Source organism: Bombina bombina, chromosome 2 (assembly GCF_027579735.1).
Source record: "Bombina bombina isolate aBomBom1 chromosome 2, aBomBom1.pri, whole genome shotgun sequence".
In the NCBI taxonomy this organism is placed as follows: domain Eukaryota; kingdom Metazoa; phylum Chordata; class Amphibia; order Anura; family Bombinatoridae; genus Bombina; species Bombina bombina.
Genome location: NC_069500.1, coordinates 1,038,951,866 through 1,038,967,700, shown reverse-complemented (window position 1 = coordinate 1,038,967,700; position 15,835 = coordinate 1,038,951,866). Strand labels below are relative to the sequence as shown.

The following is a 15,835-nucleotide window of genomic DNA, read 5'->3' as shown; positions in this document are numbered from 1 at the left end:
CATAATTTATGTAAGAACTTACCTGATAAATTCATTTCTTTCATATTAGCAAGAGTCCATGAGCTAGTGACGTATGGGATATACATTCCTACCAGGAGGGGCAAAGTTTCCCAAACCTTAAAATGCCTATAAATACACCCCTCACCACACCCACAATTCAGTTTAACGAATAGCCAAGAAGTGGGGTGATAAGAAAAAAGTGCGAAAGCATATAAAATAAGGAATTGGAATAATTGTGCTTTATACAAAATCATAACCACCACAAAAAAAGGGCGGGCCTCATGGACTCTTGCTAATATGAAAGAAATGAATTTATCAGGTAAGTTCTTACATAAATTATGTTTTCTTTCATGTAATTAGCAAGAGTCCATGAGCTAGTGACGTATGGGATAATGACTACCCAAGAAGTGGATCTTTCCACACAAGAGTCACTAGAGAGGGAGGGATAAAATAAAGACAGCCAATTCCTGCTGAAAATAATCCACACCCAAAATAAAGTTTAACGAAAAACATAAGCAGAAGATTCAAACTGAAACCGCTGCCTGAAGTACTTTTCTACCAAAAACTGCTTCAGAAGAAGAAAATACATCAAAATGGTAGAATTTAGTAAAAGTATGCAAAGAGGACCAAGTCGCTGCTTTGCAGATCTGGTCAACCGAAGCTTCATTCCTAAACGCCCAGGAAGTAGAAACTGACCTAGTAGAATGAGCTGTAATTCTCTGAGGCGGAGTTTTACCCGACTCAACATAGGCAAGATGAATTAAAGATTTCAACCAAGATGCCAAAGAAATGGCAGAAGCTTTCTGGCCTTTTCTAGAACCGGAAAAGATAACAAATAGACTAGAAGTCTTACGAAAAGATTTCGTAGCTTCAACATAATATTTCAAAGCTCTAACAACATCCAAAGAATGCAACGATTTCTCCTTAGAATTCTTAGGATTAGGACATAATGAAGGAACCACAATTTCTCTACTAATGTTGTTGGAATTCACAACTTTAGGTAAAAATTCAAAAGAAGTTCGCAACACCGCCTTATCCTGATGAAAAATCAGAAAAGGAGACTCACAAGAAAGAGCAGATAATTCAGAAACTCTTCTGGCAGAAGAGATGGCCAAAAGGAACAAAAAAACTTTCCAAGAAAGTAATTTAATATCTAATGAATGCATAGGTTCAAATGGAGGAGCTTGAAGAGCCCCCAGAACCAAATTCAAACTCCAAGGAGGAGAAATTGACTTAATGACAGGCTTTATACGAACCAAAGCTTGTACAAAACAATGAATATCAGGAAGAATAGCAATCTTTCTGTGAAAAAGAACAGAAAGAGCAGAGATTTGACCTTTCAAGGAACTTGCGGACAAACCCTTATCTAAACCATCCTGAAGAAACTGTAATATTCTCGGTATTCTAAAAGAATGCCAAGAAAAATGATGAGAAAGACACCAAGAAATATAAGTCTTCCAGACTCTATAATATATCTCTCTGGATACAGATTTACGAGCCTGTAGCATAGTATTAATCACAGAGTCAGAGAAACCTCTTTGACCAAGAATCAAGCGTTCAATCTCCATACCTTTAAATTTAAGGATTTCAGATCCTGATGGAAAAAAGGACCTTGAGACAAAAAGGTCTGGTCTTAACGGAAGAGTCCACAGTTGGCAAGAGGCCATCCGGACAAGATCCGCATACCAAAACCTGTGAGGCCATGCCGGAGCTACCAGCAGAACAAACGAGCATTCCTTCAGAATCTTGGAGGTTACTCTTGGAAGAAGAACTAGAGGCGGAAAGATATAGGGAGGATGATACTTCCAAGGAAGTGATAATGCATCCACTGCCTCCGCCTGAGGATCCCGGGATCTGGACAGATACCTGGGAAGTTTCTTGTTTAGATGAGAAGCCATCAGATCTATTTCTGGAAGTTCCCACATTTGAACAATCTGAAGAAATACCTCTGGGTGAAGAGACCATTCGCCCGGATGCAACGTTTGGCGACTGAGATAATCCGCTTTCCAATTGTCCATACCTGGGATATGAACCGCAGAGATTAGACAGGAGCTGGATTCCGCCCAAACCAAAATTCGAGATACTTCTTTCATAGCCAGAGGACTGTGAGTCCCTCCTTGATGATTGATGTATGCCACAGTTGTGACATTGTCTATCTGAAAACAAATGAACGACTCTCTCTTCAGAAGAGGCCAAGACTGAAGAGCTCTGAAAATTGCACGGAGTTCCAAAATATTGATCGGAAATCTCACCTCCTGAGATTCCCAAACCCCTTGTGCCGTCAGATACCCCCACACAGCTCCCCAACCTGTAAGACTTGCATCTGTTGAGATTATAGTCCAGGTCGGAAGAACAAAGAAGCCCCCTGAACTAAACGATGGTGATCTGTCCACCATGTCAGAGAGTGTTGTAAAATCGGTTTAAAGATATTAATTGAGATATCTTTGAGTAATCCCTGCACCATTGGTTCAGCATACAGAGCTGAAGAGGTCGCATGTGAAAACGAGCAAAGGAGATCGCATCTGATGCGGCAGTCCTAAGACCCAACATTTCCATGCATAAGGCTACCAAAGGGAATGATTGTGACTGAAGGTTTTGACAAGCTGATATCAATGTTAAACTTCTCTTGTCTGACAAGGACAGAGTCAAAGACACTGAATTTATCTAGAAACCTAAAAAGGTTACCCTTGTCTGAGGAATCAATGAACTGATTGGTAAATTGATCCTCCAACCATGAACTTGAAGAAACAACACAAGTCGATTCGTATGAGATTCTTCAAAAATGAGAAGACTGAGCAAATACCAAGATATCGTCCAAATAAGGAAATACCAAAAACCCTATTCTCTGATTACAGAAAGAAGGGCACCGAGAACCTTTGAAAAAAATTCTTGGAACTGAGGCTAAGCCAAACGGTAGAGCCACAAAACTGGTAATGCTTGTCTAAAAAGAGAATCTCAGACACTAAAAGTGATCTGGATGAATCGGAATATGCAGATACACATCCTGTAAATCTATTGTAGACATATAATGCCCTTGCTAAACAAAAGGCAGGATAGTCCTACAGTAACCATCTTGAATGTTGGTATCCTAACATAACGATTCAATAATGATAGATCCGGAACTGGTCTGAAGGAATTGACCTTCTTTGGTACAATGAAGAGATAAAATAAAACCCCAGCCCCTGTTCCAGAACTGGAACTGGCATAAATACTCCAGCCAACTCTAGATCTGAAACACATTTCAGAAATGCTGAGCCTTTGCTGTGTTAACTGGGACACGGGAAAGAAAAGAATCTCTTAGCAGGAGGCCTTAACTTGAAGCCAATTCTGTACCTTTCTGAAACAATGTTTCTGAAACCAGAGATTAAGAACGGAATTGATCCAAATTTCTTTGAAGAAAACGTAATCTGCCCCATACCAGCTGAGCTGGAATAAGGGCCGCACCTTCATAGGTACTTAGGAGCTGGCTATAGGTTTCTATAAGGCTTGGATATATTCCAAACTGGAAATAGTTTCCAAACTGATACCGCTCCTGAGGATGAAGGATCAGGCTTTTGTTCCTTGTGAGGAAAGGAACGAAAATGATTATTTACCCTGGAAAGAAAGGGAAAGCAAAGTTGACTTAGAAGACATGTCAGCATTCCAAGTTTAATCCATAAAGCTATTCTAGCTAAAATAGCTAGAGACATATACCTGACATCAACTCTAATGATATCAAAAGATGGTATCACCAATAAAATTATTAGCATGTTATAGAAAAAATAATGCTATAAAATTATGATCTGTTACTTGTTGCGCTAAAGCTTCTAACCAAAAAGTTGAAGCTGCAGCAACATCCGCTAAAAATATAGCAGGTCTAAGAAGATTACCTGAACATAAGTAAGCTTTTCTTAGAAAGGATTCAAGTTTCCTATCTAAAGGATCCTTAAATGAAGTACTATCTGCCGTAGGAATAGTAGTACATTAGTAGGAGTAGAGACAGCCCCATAACCTTAGGGATTTTTGTCCCAAAAAACTCTAATCTGTCAGATGGCACAGGATATAATTTGCTTAAACGTCTAGAAGGAGTAAATAAATTACCCAAATTATTCCATTCCCTGGAAATTACTTCAGAAATAGCATCAGGGAGATAAAACACTTCTGGAATAACTACAGGAGATTTAAAAACCTTATTTAAACGTTTACATTTAGTATCAAGAGGACCAGAATCCTCTATTTCTAATGCAAATAATACTTCTTTAAGTAAAGAACGAATAAATTCCATCTTGAACAAATACAAAGATTTATCAGCATCAACCTCTGAGACAGAAACCTCTGAACCAGAAGAACCATTATCAGTATCAGAATTATGATGTTCATTTAAAAATTCATCTGAAAAAAGAGAAGTTTTAAAAGACTTTTATGTATACTAGAAGGAGAAATAACAGACATAGCCTTCTTAATGGATTTAAAAAATAAAATCTCTTATGTTATCAGGAACACTCTGAAAATTAGATGTTGACGGAACAGCAACAGGTAATGTAACAGTACTAAAGGAAATTTTATCTGCATTAATAAGTTTGACATGACATGCAATACAAATAACAGCTGGAGAAACAGATACCAAAAGTTTATAGCAGATACACTTAGCTTGGTAGCTCCAGCATTGTGCAGTGATTTTCCTGAAGTATCTTCTGACTCAGTTGCAACGTGGAACATCTTGCAATATGTAAAAGAAAAAAACAACATATAAAGCAAAATTGATCAAATTCCTTAAATGACAGTTTCAGGAATGGGAAAAAATGCCAAAGAACAAGCTTCTAGCAACCAGAAGCAATAAAAAATGAGACTTAAATAATGTGGAGACAAAAGTGACGCCCATATTTTTCCGCGCCAAATAAGACGCCCACATTATTTGGCGCCTAAATGCTTTTTGGCGCCAAAAATGACGCCACATCCGGAACGCCGACTTTTTTGGCGCAAAATAACGTCAAAAAATGACGCAACTTCCGGCGACACGTATGACGCCGGAAACGGAAATAGAATTTTTTGCGCCAAAAAAGTCCGCGCCAAGAATGACGCAATAAAATGAAGCATTTTCAGCCCCCGCGAGCCTAACAGCCCACAGGGAAAAAGTCAAATTTTAAGGTAAAAAATGTTAAATTAAAATGCATTATCCCAAATATGAAACTGACTGTCTGAAAAATAAGGAAAGTTGAACATTCTGAGTCAAGGCAAATAAATGTTTGAATACATATATTTAGAACTTTATAAACAAAGTGCCCAACCATAGCTAGGAGTGTCACAGAAAATAAGACTTACTTACCCCAGGACACTCATCTACATATAGCAGATAGCCAAACCAGTACTGAAACGAGAATCAGCAGAGGTAATGGTATATATAAGAGTATATCGTCGATCTGAAAAGGGAGGTAAGAGATGAATCTCTACGACCGATAACAGAGAACCTATGAAATAGACCCCTTAGAAGGAGATCACTGCATTCAAATAGGCAATACTCTCCTCACATCCCTCTGACATTCACTGCACGCTGAGAGGAAAACCGGGCTCCAACTTGCTGCGGAGCGCATATCAACGTAGAATCTAGCACAAACTTACTTCACCACCTCCATCGGAGGCAAAGTTTGTAAAACTGAATTGTGGGTGTGGTGAGGGGTGTATTTATAGGCATTTTAAGGTTTGGGAAACTTTGCCCCTCCTGGTAGGAATGTATATCCCATACGTCACTAGCTCATGGACTCTTGCTAATTACATGAAAGAAATAATGTTTATATATATATATATATTCTCTATACACTAAAGGAATGTGGTCATCAACTAATTATTGAGTTCAGGTGTTTCAGCCACACCCATTACTATCAGGTGCATAAAATCCTGCACATAGCCATGAAATCTCTATAGAAACATTGGCAGTTTAATGAGTCGTACTGAAGAGACTAATTACTTTAAACGCTATAAGTCAGTTCCTGAAATTACTGCACTACTAGGTCTGACCCTGTCAACTGTAAATGTTAATATTGTGAAGTAAGAGAGTTCAGGAGTGAACAGCCCAGCCATACAATAGACCACACAATCTCACAGAGGGGGGCTGCCAAGTACTAAAGTACTTGTAAAGTGGGTGTAAAAATCGCCTATCTGTTGCTTCACTCACTAAAGAGTTCCAAACTGTTCGGGAAGCACTGTGGGTCAGAAACTTCTTGAAATGGGTTTCCGTGGCTGAGCAGCTGTACACAAGCATCTTACATCAACATGCACTATTTCAAGCATCAGTTGGAATGGTGTGAAGCACCCTGCCACTAGACTTTGGAGCAGAGGAAACATGCTGTCTGGAGTGATGAATCACGTTTACCATCTGGCAGACTGAAGGAAAAATCTGGGTGTGGCAGATGCCAAGAGAATGCTACTTACTGGCATGCATAGTGCCTACTGCAAAGTTTGGTGGGTGAGAGATAATGGCTGGGGCTATTTTTCAGGGTTTGGGCTACACATCTTAGTTCCAGTGGAGGGTCATCTTAATGATGCAGGATATACATACATTTTAGACAATTGGGAGCTTCCAAGTTTGTGGCAACAGATTAGTGAAGGCCCTTCTCTGTTCCAGCATAATTTTGCACCTGTGCACAAAGTGAGGTCTATGAAGAAATGGTTTGACAAGTTTAATGTGGAGGAACTTGAGTGGCCTGCACAGAGCAATGACCTCAACCCCACTGAACACCTTTGGGATGTACTGGAATGCCAGCTGAGAGCCAGACCTTCTTGTCCAAAATCAGTGCCTGACCTCAGAGATGCTCTTTTGGCTGAATATGCACTAACTCCCAAAAACACAATCCAAACCCTTAACAGAAAAGTTGCATCTGCAAAATGGGGGCCAAACCCATATTAAAACCCATTATTTTAGAATGGGATGTCCAACATGCTAATATAGTTATGATGGTCAGGTGTGCACCGTATAGTGTGTGTGTGAGATATATATACACACACACATGTTTATCTGCAGCTCTTACATATACATAATAGAAAATATTTTTTTTTTTTTTATTTCTAAAGTTTTTATTGAGATTTCAACAAACATAACAGTAAATTGGTATGAGTAGACAAGATACATAAGTACACAAAAAATAAAAGTATTACATGTCTTTTACCATTCAAAACAATATCAGAGGTATCGTAGGCCTAGTAACTAGGTTCTTAATTGTCAACTTAAGAACATTGTAAATAAATACAAGTATAAATCTGATAAATGACTAAATAGTCCCTTTATTTGGAGTTTGTAAATTAGGGGGGGGGGGTAACGTTTTTTACGTAGCTAGAAGATGGGAGGTCCAGCTAGAGATCCGGTCACTGTCAGATGAAACTATGCCAGTCAGTGATTAAAACATTGGGTTTCCATGCCGTGTCATATTTATCTTTCCAGTCAGCCCAAACAAATTCAAAGAGGTCAGAGTTATTCAATTTATAGAAAACGTCTTTTTCCATTGTGTATATGTATGCAATAGTATTAAGAATTCTAGACCAGTTTGGAGGGGTTTCCTTCCTCCAAGAGTTAGCTATGGAGTTTTTGACAGTCGTAAAGAGGTATATACATAAGTATGTGTGGTGTTTCAGTAAGGTGTATGTACCTTTATGTAGGAGAGCTAAAGATGGTGTCTTAGACAAGGATATACCCATGTTGGAAAGAACGAGAAAGCATGTGTTCCACAAGGGGCGAATCTTGGGGCATTCCCACCAAATGTGCATAGTGTTACCTCTCTGTCCGCAGCCACGCCAACAGTTAGGTGAGGCGTTATGGAACATTCTGGTTAATCTAGTGGGAACATAGTACCAGTGTGCTAAAATTGTATAATAGGTCTCATACAAAGTTATACAGTGGATTGCTTTTTTGGTCAGTTCTAGAGTACGTTTAAGTTTGTGGGGGTATTGGGGTTCCCAGTAGTGTCTCCTAGCGTTGAAGATGGGGCAGTGGTTCAAAGGGCGATTCACCCCCAATGAGTGCGTAGTGCGTGGATAAAGGCCTATGAAGTCTATTGCCTTGACTCCAGGATGGGATAGCCCTGGTTTAATATAATAATTATAATAATAATAATTTGCAATTTATATAGCGCTTTTCTCCCTGTGAGCACTTTACAAATATACCAACATAAGACATAAAAGTTAGGAGTTTCTGAAGGTCAGATAAGCGGACTGAATGCCTGATGGAAGAGGGGGGTCTTTAGCTTTTTTTTAAAAGTCTGTAAGGACGGTGCCTCTCTGATTGCGCACGGTAAAGAGTTCCAGAAAGTAGGGGCAGCGTGGCCGAATGCTCTGGAGCCTGAGTTTGTCCTTATTCTTGGCACTGAGAGGAGGGATGTGTTGGCTGACCTAAGTGAACGGGATGGGATGTAGGGTGTCAGGAGCTCTTTCAGGTACTGTGGGCCTTGGTTGTTTAAGGCTTTGAAGGTCAGCAGGCCAATTTTAAAATATGTTAGCCATTTAATTGGAAGCCAATGCAGGGAGTGGAGAACAGGTGTAATGTGGCAGGAGCGAGTTTGATTGGTCAATAGTCTGGCTGCTGCGTTTTGTACTGTCTGAAGGCAATGGAGTCCTTATTTTGGCAGGCCCAAGTAAAGTGCATTGCAGTAATCTAGCCTAGAGAATACAAATGCATGGATTAATGTTGGCATATCATCCGGTGGAATTAAGTGTTGTATCCTGGCTATGTTTTTCAGGTGAAAGTAGGCAGATTTTATTACGGAGGAAATCTGCTGTTTAAAAGATAGTCCAGCGTCAATCAGCACTCCGAGGTTTCGTACCTTTGCTGAACTAACGAGTTTAGAGCCTCCAAGCTCCAGGCCAGTTGGGTGATCGTGGGATATTTTTGATGCCCGGGGTCCCCTCACCAAGAGTAACTCTGTTTTGCCCGGGTTCACTTTGAGACAGCTAGCATTCAGCCATTCTATGAGGTCTGTTAAGCAATTGTTTATGCGGCATGCTGGGTCTGTAGTATCTGGAGCAAAGGAGAAGTAGAGTTGTGTGTCATCAGCGTAACAATGATACCTTAGGCCATGTCGGTTAATGATGTCCCTCAGCGGTAGTAAGTGAATTGCGAATAGCATGGGAGACAGGATAGTTCCTTGTGGAACTCCGCAGGCCAGTTCTGTTGGTGCTGATGAGCTTGATCCTGATATTATTCTCTGTGATCTACCAGCGAGGAAAGATTTAAACCAGTTAAGGACTGTGCCTCCTAGACCACAGATGTACTGCAAGCGCTCTATTAGAATCCTATGGTCAATGGTGTCAAATGCAGCTGAGAGATCCAGGAGTATTAGAATGGAGTAATCACCTTTGTCTCTTGCCATGAGGAGATCATTTAGCACTTGGACTAGCGCTGTTTCAGTGCTGTGGCGGCATCTGAAGCCTGACTGGAAAGGATCAAATATGTTTAGGCGTGATAGATGGGCTTCCAGTTGAGTTGCCACTACTTTTTCAATTAAAGCCCCAACTAAGTAAGAAGCTTTTAATTCTGTGATATTCAAAAGATAGGTATTGTGGAACTTGGGTGCTGTCCCCAAGCTGGGCAATTTGGCGAAATTGGTTTTGTGGTGGGGGGTAACCAAAGGTCCGAGACCCTCCTAAAGCCCAGTTTAAACCATTTATTGGGATGTGTTTCTGGTAAACCGGTAAGTAATCCAGCCATGAATTTTATGGGGGGGGGGGTAGTGTCTAAGTTTGTCTCACATAGAGAGGCAATCTTAAACTATAGGGTTGACTATCTCTAAGTTTCTACGACAATGTGGTGGGGTCCAAATTAGATTGTGAAGGTGGATGTTGTGAGCTAAAGAGGCTTGCTCAATGGATCTCCATTTGCTCAAGGAGTGGAGAACGCCCCATTGCGCAACATGGGTGAGCATAGCACCTTCATAATACCTAATCACGGAAGGGAACACTAAACCACCTGGTTGTTTAGGACTTTGGAGTATTTTGTGTGCCACTCTGGGGGGTTTATTTTGCCAAATGTATTTTGTCAATTCGCTTTGAAATTGTAATAGGATATATTTGGGGACTCTAATTGGAAGGCATTGAAATAAGTATGTGAGTTTGGGTAAAAAAAGACATTTTTAGTGCAGCTATTCTTCCTAGCCAGGAAATGTGAGGCAGATTCCATTTTTTTTGAGGGTTCTGAGTTCCGTCAGGAGAGGGAGATAATTGTCTTTTATTATTAGGGCGAAACTGCCTGAAAGTTTAACTCCTAGATGTGAAACAAGGTTATGTGTCCAGGTGAAGCTATAACAAGAATGCAAATGTTGTAAATGGATGGGTGAAATATATCTATATATATGTTTTGGAAAGATTTAATTTATAAAAAGAGGGGGCTCCAAAAGAGTCTAGGATTTTCATAAGCCTGGGGATGGTATGTACAGGGTCTGGGGAGAATATTGTGATGTCGTTCGCGAGCAAGACTATCTTATGTACAGTTCCAAATAATGCGACTTCCTTCATCTGACAATCAGTTCTAATTTGCTCAGCTAGGGGTTCAATTGCTAATTCAAACAATAAGGGTGATAGAGGGCAGCCTTGCCTAGTACTGTTTGAGATTAGGAATGGAGAAGAATATAAACCGATTCCCCTAACTGAAGCGGTGGGGGTGGAATAAAGGGCTCTGACGGCTGTCATCATCTAACTTGAAAATGTAAAGTTCCAGAGGACCTCCTATAGGTAGTCCCAACGTATTCAGTCGAAAGCCTTCTCGGCATCTAGGGAGATGACCGATAGAGGCTTATCAAATTTAGAGGATAGGCTTAGTATATTTAGTAAACGTCTGGTGTTGTCCGGACCCTCTGGACCAGGACTTGCTACCACTCAGTACAGACCCTAAGCCATTGTTTTGGCTCTCTTTTGGAACTTTTATTATATATTTGAGGATACCGAGAGGAGATTCCCTATTTGTACTATATACACCATTTGTCCTAAAGGCGCCTAGGACATTGGAATAACACAATCTATTATTATTGAAGCTGCCCATCACTATTTGGATCAGGACGTGACCTCCTACCTCTAACACATAAAGGGGAGTCAGGTGACGAATAACTGTCACCAGAGTTCTTGGAAATCAACTGCCCGATAAAGAGGAACGGAAGTAAACAGCACACAGAAGCTCCCAGAGAAGTATCTGTAACTAAGGTATTAACACAAGATTCACACTCTCCCTCTGGACGCGGACAGGAGTGCCGTCGAGGGGAACACCTGAAAGGTACTGTTTTCATTATCCCTCTAGACGCGGTAAACCCGCCGAGGGGATTGTGTACTCTCATATTCTCCATAAGGGGATTGCAGAATACACCAACATTTCACACTTATAAAGGCACATCATTCTCTATATTATCCATCTGAATGTGGTAAACCCATTGAGGGTAATGTGAACATTGCTATTCATCAAAATAAGGGAATCATTGATTTACAGAGTTTGACCAATTTGTTTGTATATATATATATATGGACACTAAGCCTGATATAATTAATCCACACTGATAGTACCTGTATAGATTTTTTGGTATCCATTTACAAAGTATCCCTGTTATTTTATCCGGTGTAACCTTATTGCATTGTAACATTTTATATATTAAGTTTTAAATTTGTTTGTTACATTGTGGAAATAGTTTGGTGGATATTTATTGCACTGAACACGCTCCTACCGTAATATTACTATACGTGTTTGCAACATTGTGCTAATAAGCTGCCCAGTATTTTCACAAATGTTGAATTGTTTATTGTGATTCTAATCTAGATTGGGAGACGTCCCTATTTTTAAGGATTTAAGTTGTATTACTTATAATTCATACATTTTAAAATAAACTGGGTATTAACCGCTTTTTTATATATTTCAGTATATCCGCGCTTTTTTAGCGCTGCTAATTCTTTTCTTCTTTGCACATTCAGTTTAATTTGAGGGCTAAACTTCATTAGCAGCAGGATATTTACTTAGTCCCAAAGCGCTCCTATCATCCATTTCTCCACTTTTATCCCTCTTTCCCTCGCCGGTGCAACCTAGGACGTTTTAATCTCTGACTTTTGCTATCCATTCTGGCGCAGAGGCTCATAACCTAGGGTGAGTAGGCATTTGTGAAGGTGAAAGCTCAGAGGAAAGCCCCCAGGATGTGAGGAGAGAAAGTCCCTGAGGAGGGGAGGAAGCCACGAAAGTTTGGTTGTCTTTGGTGACGATAAGTCTAGTAGGGTAGCCCCACCTGTATTTTATGTTGGCTTTGCAGAGAGAGGAGGCAATAGGCTAAAACTGTCGGCGTTGTTGGAGGATATGGGCCGAGAGATCGGGCAGGAGCTGGACATCTTTAAACATTTCAGTGATAGACTGTTTTTTGAAAGCAGCTTGCATCAGTGTATCTTTGTATAGAAAACTGTGGAAACATACTATCACATCTCTTGGTTTGTCTGGTGCCACTGCTTTTGAGCGGAGTGCGCTGTGGGCTCGTTCCATGGTGCTTGTTATACCCTCAGGAGAACCCACAAGTTCCTTAAATAGTGCTTGCAAGTAGTCGTGTAACTCTGCAGGAGTGACACTTTCTGGAATGCCACTAAATCATTGCGTCTGGCCCGATCTTCCACATCCGCCAATTTAAACTCCAGTTGTGATATCTGGTCAGCCAGGCATTCCGAATATGAAAGTAGGCTTGTTTGGTTAACAGCTATGTCATCCTGTTTGCGCTCCAACACACCCACTCTCTCTACAATTTCTGAGATTTCTTTCTTGAGCTCAGCAGAGCTGCACTGAATTTCCTGGGTTATGGAACGTGTCTGCAGAGCCAACATTTTTTTAAGTGTAGATTCTGTGATGAAATGTTGAGATGATATGGTGGAGTGCGTACTAGACTGAGACTCCTCATCCTGCGAGTCAAGGTCGCTCAATTCTCTGTGAGCCTCCATGTTTGGCTCTTTGATTGGCTGGGTAAAGTGGTCATAGACCGTTTTCTTGGATTTGAAAGGGGTCTTAGTATGCTTCCTAGCTGAATGAGGCATACTGAAGGTCTCCTAGGCACAAGACAATTCACAAGGAACTACAGTGTCCTTTAGAGGTATGCACACGGTTAACTCGTCAGTGAAATCAGGTCTACAAGTGTTCAAATATACATATATTACACATATACCTTTAAAGCGGGGCTGGATGGCATATCATCAGCACCTCTACCTCATGGTGTGTTAGAAGTATCTTACATGAAGTGGTTGAATGGACTCCATGTGTTACTAAGGAATTTTTGTGGACCAGGCTAGTTGGAAATGAAGTGGCCGAATTCTGGGGTGGGAGGTATAAGGGTAGAAAGATCCTGGGTGCCGACAAAGTGCCGCTGAGAATAGAAGGCGTAGGATAGTTAGACTACAGGGCATGTCCACCCACTCCTCTCAGGGATTTGTGCTACTTCCCTTCCAGGGGGGGAAAAGGAATGGAGATATGACCCGCTCAGACTAGCAGGGCGGGAAAGGGTGAGAAGAGGGGGAGAACCGCTGCACAGGACAATGATGACAGATTAACCAATGTTACACCGCTAAGGTCACAAATACAATATACAGTACACTATTTGCGCAAAGATACTGACCAATACCCAGAGTATAGTATCAGTATAAGGAGGTCTCCTACTTGCACCACTCACCCCCAGGGAAAGGGGATACTACCTTTTGCCAGGAGGGGAAAAGGTTTTAGGGAAGTGACCCACTGAGAGCGAATGAGCAGGAAAGGGATGGGAGAGGGGTGTGCAAGCAGTGCCTGTCTATCACAACAGAACAACAGCAACAGTTGAAGGAACAAATAACACAGATTGAATGTAAATGAACAATATTACGTGCTTCCCCAGTCTGTATCTGGGGAATGTCACGCTAATACCCAAGGTCTCAACTCCCTCACCTCAGAGAAAAGGGGGATACGACCTAGTGGAAGGGGAAAAGGAATGTGGAGGTGACGCACCTGACAGAACCCAGGCGGGAAAGGATGAGGTGGTCACAGAGGCTCACAGGTTTAATTGTTTATTATGCAATGCTAAGATTAATTAGGACCAATGGCAGATATGTGGGAATGGGAAAAGAGTTCTCTGGTGTCCTGAATGCAGTCTCCTTGGAGGGAGTGGGAGTTGGACTGTTATAGGTTTTGGAGAGTGAGGGTAACAGGTGGACTATAAATGATCAAAGTCTGCATTATAAAGTGCCTGGGTTAGGGGTATTGGGGGATGGCAGGTATCAACAAAGTGTAAAAAAAAATCTGAGTATATGGAGGATCTCACCAAGCTTGAATTTCAGGTCCCTGCTCTTTCCTGCAGTCGCAGCTTAGCAGCAGAAGCTCTGCCACATGGACGCCTGTGTAGGCCAAGAGCCTTTGCTGCTGAAAGGCCTTCCACGTTAAGATTGAAGACAGTATACTTCAGCTATACTGTTTCTGATTATAGCCTTGGCTTGCAGGGTGTAGAGAAGTCCCTCCCAATGGTGCCCTGAACTGTATCTCACAGATTTGAATGGCTGTAGGAGATGGATGTTGCTGGTCTCAGCCACGGCTCTTTAAAGCCTTCTAGGTGCTGCCTTAGCCTGCTGTATCCGGCTACACGGGCCGGTTCCCCTCTATGCCATGTGTTCGCTGCTTCTACAGCACTGGCAGGTCTTATTGTGTATCACTACCTGCTTTAGTGTTGCTGGCCACGCAGTTGCGCTGGGAGGGCCTGCGGCATGGTCTATCTCAATCTAGCCTCAGTCTCAGCTGCCTGACGCCGGTTACAAAATTCACCCTATCAGGAGTGCACCATGGTCCTCTAAGTTAGATTCACTGTGTGGGAAGTCAGATAGGCTGATATCTAGCCGATTTTAGAGTTTTTTTATCTTCTGTCCGGTCGGAGCTCTCAAGAATGGCGTCTATCCGCTCCGACAGTTGGCTCCGCCCCCAATAGAAAATATTTAAGTAAAAGGTCACTTTGGGAGATTGGTAACAGATATGCACATAGGGCTCAAACAACTTAGCGATAAAATCGATAAAAATCGATAATGAAAATAGTTGTCAACGATTTTCATTATCGATTAGTTGGTTATATATTAGTTGTTATGCTGAGCCTCACACTGTTCAGCGCTGCAGCGCCATCTTCCTCCTCCCCTCTCACACGGCATGCAGACTACTTTGCACAACGGCGCCACCTTACTCCTCCCCCTCCCACGACATGCAGGCTGTTTACAGAACTAGATGCAATAATCTACTCTCATCCTATTGGTTGAAGCGTAGCTCATGTGACGTTACTGGAAGCTTTATTAGGGGTCAGATGCTTTACATAGTCATTCTCATAGCGTGTTAGAGTAATGTGCATAAGTAGCTTTTATCTCTTCCTTGGCCCCCAGCGTTTGGCAGTTGGATCGCAAGCACACTGTGACTGCAAACTGACCATGTGTTCCCGTTTGTTCTTCTGTTGGCGGTGCTTTGAATCACTAGGTAGGAAATAATTTAGCAATTTCGTCATCTTACTGATAGCGGGCCTGAGCGAGGGTTGCTGTAGATGTAGCGGTGCAGGACTGGGTACTATATAGGCACTGTGAGGCAGGACAAAGTAACACCAGACCAGTCAAAACGTTTACTTTAATTACCTGGTCGGTCCTCCTAGTACCCAGTCCTGCACAGCTACATCAGGAAAAACATCACCACTGCACTGCAAACATTAACCTCAAAAATACAACTTTAAAAACATTTATAAACTTTAAGTTTGTTAGCAAACTCCATAGTTCTATTATTTTAATTATATCCTATATCCCTTTATTAAAATGAGTTATGGCACTGCTTGAGGAACTACAGTAACACATTAAAGTAAAACAAGAGACAAGGTCCTTT

The 15,835-nt window shown here is 41.5% G+C and overlaps 1 protein-coding gene across 2 annotated transcripts in view; it reads right to left on the bottom strand.

Moving 5' to 3' along the window:
* The window catches only part of ABHD18 (abhydrolase domain containing 18), a 159,166-nt gene that overhangs the window by 44,068 nt on the left and 99,263 nt on the right, over positions 1-15,835 (bottom strand). The window lies entirely within an intron of this gene.